Source organism: Psittacula echo, assembly GCF_963264785.1.
Source record: "Psittacula echo genome assembly, chromosome: 1".
In the NCBI taxonomy this organism is placed as follows: domain Eukaryota; kingdom Metazoa; phylum Chordata; class Aves; order Psittaciformes; family Psittacidae; genus Psittacula; species Psittacula echo.
Window position 1 is genome coordinate 86,875,341 of NC_137735.1, and position 6,065 is coordinate 86,881,405.

The following is a 6,065-nucleotide window of genomic DNA, read 5'->3' on the forward strand; positions in this document are numbered from 1 at the left end:
TGCTGACCCAGGCTCAGGAATGCATTTCTGCCATGTGAAGCAAATCATGTAGTGTGCTGTTTGGCCAATCCAGTGCTGCAGCTCAGATGATGTGGTCTGACAGAGAGTGTGATGATACAGTGGTGGCTGACTGGTAATAGAGGCTCAGCCTTGTTACTGTGTATGTGTTTGAGTGATTTTGCTGTCCTCCTTGGTTCAACTGCTGCCCCAAGGCAAAAGAAAGGTCAGATGCCACTTCCAGACTGTGCTGCTTCACTGTGAGCCCTATTGCACAGTGGTGTGGAGAGTGCAAGGCTTGAAAGTGTATGTCACTTGAGTGTTGGGCTGTGAATAAAAGTTATTTGCCAAAGTGGTTTGTGTTGTCTTTGGAAGGGAAGGATCAGACAGGCAGGAGCCAGACTGTCTCAAAGTTGGATGAAGGCAGGTGGGACAAAGCAGAGCATTGATAGGCCAGAAGCAGAATGGGTCAATAAATGAGTGTTTAAAAGCCACATAAAGGTAAAACTGTGTCATAGAAACAGCTTGTTGCAAGTGGCCAGCAGTAGTATCTGTAGGTTAAGATATGGCTTTATACATCACTTTGTTTTCCTTGTTACCTTTGGAGCCTTTGCAAAAAGCTCGTATAAGCCACGCTCGCTCATGTGCTCGTACATCGTGCACTCTTGCCTGTATGTCCTTCTGTGAGACATAAAAGCAAACAGTATTGTTATGGGAGCTGGTAGCAACTGCTGAGCAGAATCCTTCACCCAAAGGGACGGGAGGTTGTGGACTTAAGCCAGGGTAGAGCAGGAGCCAGGTCAGCTTTGGCATTTACCTTTCTGTGGATTGTGGCATGCTCCTGACTGAAAGTGTTGGGAGCCCCTCTGAAATCCCACAAGCTGTATAGGCTGAGGCGTGCTGCCATGCATTGAGTGTTGTTGGAATAATGGTAGAGGCTAGAGGGTTGTGCCCTTTCATTGGAAAGGGGTAGTCTGTGGCTGGTACTGGTGCAGAAGTGGATTGGCATCCTCAAGCAAGAGGATGGTAAAGTGATAGCAGTGTTTTCTTATGTCTTGAGAAAGGTGTCTCATGAACCTTATTCAGAGCTTTGCAGAGGTGCCACAACCTTATTTCATATAGGATGGAGTGATGGAAGGACTGTAGAAAAGTAATTCTGGATTATCAAAGCTGAAATGGTGTAAAAAATGGTAGTTGCCAGTTAGATGCAGAGACCACCATGTTGAGTACTACAGGACATGTTGTAGGTCAGTGGTGTGATGCAAGTAAATTAAGAGGGAGCAGGAACAGGTTTAATGTGCCATATGAAGTAAGTCAGATGATGACTGGTGGATCTGTGCTATGGAGCAAGAAAAAAATTCAGGTGACTGGGCTACAAGTTGTTGTCAACCTTGGGAATCAGAGCTTAGGTAAGTTGTACTCTCCTGCTGTGGTACTCAAAACCAGGAACTTTATGTGAGACAAACCTTCCTTCACCCCCACTGACTGGAGGTCCTACTGAACATAAACATTGAGAATTTTCCTGCATATCTGAATCTTGGCAATGAACTAAATCAAGATGTTACCCTGTAATCTTGCTAATGAAGTGTTACTGCTGTACCTATCTGATGTACAAATAGGCTTTTGAAATGTATCTTCTAGATGGATGGTCTCAGACAAGCTTGAGATCTTGTCAATAAATAAATATATTTGCAGAACGTGTTATGACTCTTTGTTAAGGAAGTGGGTAACAATCTTTGGCACCTTTGGTGTTGCACATGTTTACTAAACCTGGGATTGTCTTTTAATGTACAAACGTGACAGTGGCTACAAGGAATAGAAGTTCCTCCTACATGTAAATAAATCAGATGCAAAAGATTACAAGATTGGGAGTAGCAGTTTATCTTGGAATTTCTTCTGGAAGTACAGCAGCTGAAGCAGTCTGATGGTAAGTATAATTGGTATAGGTACAAAGGTATTTAGAAAGACAGGGTACTTACTACTCAACTGTAAAGTTAAGTAAAAAGGAGGAGAGGTCTAAGCCAGTTAATAGTGAAGGGAATCCAATTATTGCAACCTTCAGTTTTATAAATCTCATGCTCTCACTCTAGAGGATAAGTTTCTAGAAATCAGTTGGTTTGCATTTTGCATTTCACAAAGTATCGTAGTAGAAAATCAGAGCAGTCATGTAACCACTGGTGTGCAGTGTTCAATAAAATTACCTTTTTAAATAGGCTGAAGGTACAAGTTGTTAGCAAGTCGTCAGAATTAGTTAAAAGAAATCAAGGTATTACACTGAGAATGAGGTTCCTGAGGGGCTGACACTGGCATTGGCTGTCATTAGAGAAAATTCATGCTGAAGCTCAGCTGCTAGTGTCTGGAAAAGAAAAGCAGAGGCTGCCACCTGTGCTTTCTTATTTCAGGTTTTAAAAAACAGATCTATAAAATGGCTTATTGCTAACAGTTTATATGGAAAAATGAACACAAGTATTCTAAAGGAAGATGACTGTGGCTTTTTTGTTATCCTACAATATGGAAAAGTACTTGAGAAAAAATAAATTTTCAGAAGCTATTTTATAATCCATAATATTTCCTTAGTCTGTTGTGTGAAAACTTTTCAAACCAGAATATAAATCAAACTGGAATGAATTACTAACCTTTTCAGAGAAAACAAACAAACAAAACCAAGCAAACAAAAATAGGCAATTAGAACAGATGTTAGATGTTTATCAAGTAAAAAACCCAAGCCAACAGAACAGAGCAAGGCACCAAAATTTGTGCTTGACAATTACTTAGTCTATGTAAAAGTGAAGGTGGCTATGGAAAATTTGGTCTAAACTAGTAAAGCTGTTGAACAAGTAGTGTAATAGGAGATTAAATTTAATAATGGCAAATGCAAGTAACTTCCACTGAAAAGCATTTCAATCTCTCTGATGTCCCTAAGCCTAGATGAAGCGTGTAGGGAAAACTCAGTAGCATTCCGGAGGCTCAATCAGAATCTCTCCAGGCAAAGCACACACATACACATACATAAGAAATGGGCTTTTTAATATGTTTGTGATTACAAGGCTTTCTTCTAGAGCAGGCTGGTCTTTCCATGGTCTTATACTTCAGCCTGATCTTGCCCTGTTTGTGTGATCAAACGCTGCACTATGTCATGGATTCAAACTGTCAGCACATGCAGTCTCATTTGTTAATCTCGAGTTGCTTTCATCTGGGTGTACTGGCAGTATGATCCAGTTTATCAGCCTTTCCTGAAAGATAAAGTTTTGCAACAGATTCAGAAGTGCTTTTGAAAGTTGTTATTAAATCTGTCCTAACATGTTTCCACCCTAATGAATCAAATTTCTAAGCAAAAAAAAAAAAGGAGACGTGTTTTTTGGTTGGGTTTTTTTTGGGGGGTGGGGGGTTTGGTAAATTAATGTTAGAATAAGGGGAGCACTAGAGTAAAATTTGTTTAAGTTCAGAGTTCGTTCTTTATTTGCTAAGGTGAGACACAGTGCAGAGGCAGTAAGTCTGACTTCTGGAGTAGCTAACTTTGTCATGAATTAGAAGCAAAGCCTGTAGGCCGGCCAAAGAAAATCTGTCAAGGTTAATGTTTCTCAAGATCTGTTCCTCCTTCTACAGGAATCTGCAGAGCTAAAATCATGCAAACAAGAAATTACTGAAATGCAGTTCACATACAGAAAATGTGTTTGTATTTGAGGTTGCTTAACTTGGTTCACTTCTAGGCTTTCTAGTAGAATTGACAAATTTGAGGAAGTAACTTGGCCCTTCTGTGCTTCAGTAAGCTCCACTTGCACGTATTATGTGTTTGCCTGGAAACCTGTTGAATTTGTGGTGTTTCTGTGAAGAGCTATTGTCTTTATGAGACTTTTTATAGGTAGGTTCCATTTTTCCCCCTGCAGAACAGACTGGCACATCTTGTTTAACATAATCTGTAGCGTTTCCCTTGTTTTCCTTGAGCAGCTTCACTAGGTCTGTATGTTCCAAATAAAGTAAGTTGAGTTTGGAATACTGCAAGTGTTGTGTTACCTGTTTAATACTCTGTTTTGCAATATATACAGGGCATAGTGTCGTATAGAAGTGTTGCAAAATAGAATAGTAATAGTACAGAATGATTTAGGTGTACATTTACGATGGAAATCCAATCTGCAGTACAAACTGACTCTAGGTGAAAGCGTTCTGTTGCACAAGAGGGACAGAAGCACAAAGAACAGCAGTAATACGAGTTTATGCCCTGCTTGAAGGTGTTTTTTGTTTCCAAAAGCACCTGTGCCTGCCTGTGCAAAGTCACTTTGCATAATTGTTCCCTGGTTTTGTAAAACCTAATCTGCTCCTGGCTGCATTAGTGATGGGAGACAGCCAGTGAACTGTGTACATCTTAATTCTGTATTAAGGTTTGAATCTTTCCCGTGCAGGGCAGGTGTCAGAGGCCAATTATTAAGAGAAGCCATCATTGTGGGGTTAACTAATAGGGTTTTATTAATGATTAAACAATGATTAAAGGGTAATTAATTGATGACCAAATGAAAATTAGATAGTAATGGAATGGTCATTAAGCAATAATTGAATGGCAATGAAACAGTGATCTGACGATGACTTAAATTTGGATTTAAACAATTTAGATGACGGTCACTCTACTATTTACTACACTTGTAATAATTAAGCCATAGCTGGATATGTATTAGTGTTAGCACACATATTGTACATTGCATACAATACACTCCTAGGCCTAATGTATGATGTCACCCCATTATAGGTACAAGATGCTGAGTCAGGGGTCTCTCAACCTTGAGGTGTAACCTTGAAAGGCATCCGTGCTCAAGAGGAAGGTCACTGTCGAGCAGCCCACTGGTGCACGGGAGAGCAAAATGTGCTCATGAGAGCTACAGATACAGCATAAAGTGATTGACTCGTAGTCAAGCCCCCTTTTGCTGTACGTGCAGCTGTGCAGCTGTAGCAGTTTCAGTTCCATCTAGGCCCAGCTCAGGTACTGTTCGTTCCTGGTGAGACATGTCCTGAACTCCTTCATTCCTGAGAAGGTCAGGCCTAGCACAGTGCCCAGGGTTTGCATGGCTGGGATGGTTTCAGTCAGGCCTGCTTATCAGTGATGCCTGAAACAAAGTAGGGCTCACTTAGAGTGGTGCACCTGTCACGGGCGATCTTATTAAAAAGAAATAGAGGGACTACCAGTGGTACCAGTCTTGCATAAAAGAATTGACAGTTGTGGTCTCTTAGATTGCTATCGTCAGCAACTGATGTTGGAGCATAGGGATGTTGAAGCAGTGCAATGGAGGAATGTTTTTCTCAGACAGAAAGGCTTGCCTTAGGCAGATTAGCCTGTGTTCTTTACAGCACCCCTCCCTCACAAATATCATGGGATTTTCCTTGAAGAAGGATAAGTAAAGACATGTGCTCTGTTATTGGGCCACCTTACAAAGGAATGTCTTACCAAAATGAAATGGGCCGTCGGGCTCTGTGGTACTAAAACACTTGGGCAATGTGTAATGTGCTGCCTGCCTGTCCTTGTTTAGATAATGCACGGTATTGATTCCTGCCATGGGTGGTAAGTGGTAGGCGCTCTTGCAGCTCAATGAAGAGACAGCAGGAGAGCTGCAGTCGAAGAACTGCAAATACAAACAACAAGTTATGAAGTTATTTTTCTGTTCAGAAAGAGAATGAAAGATGACGGAGTAACATGATACAAAGCTAAGGAGAATGTTCATTTTTATCTTTAATTACCATTTTTCCTTAAGTATAGGTGAGTATGGTAAGAAGAGCGGAAGGATTGTTAACACAGGCAATGCATGAAGCTATCTGTTCTTCCAATCCAACTGCTTTTTATCTCCCAGGGTTTCCAGTGACGCAGCTAGGAGCTAAAGTTCCCCGCCTAGAGCCTTCCCGAGCTGTTCCCGCACCTTTTTCGCGGGTGTCAGCAGCCGCCCTGCGTGACCACCGCCGCTTCCTGATCGGAAGGCTCGGCCCCAGCCACTCTCCGCCCCCATCTCTCCCCCTCAGTCCCATCGGCTGCGGCGCGGTCGTGCGCATGCGCGGGACCCGCCGGCGGGCGGGACCAGGCGTGACGC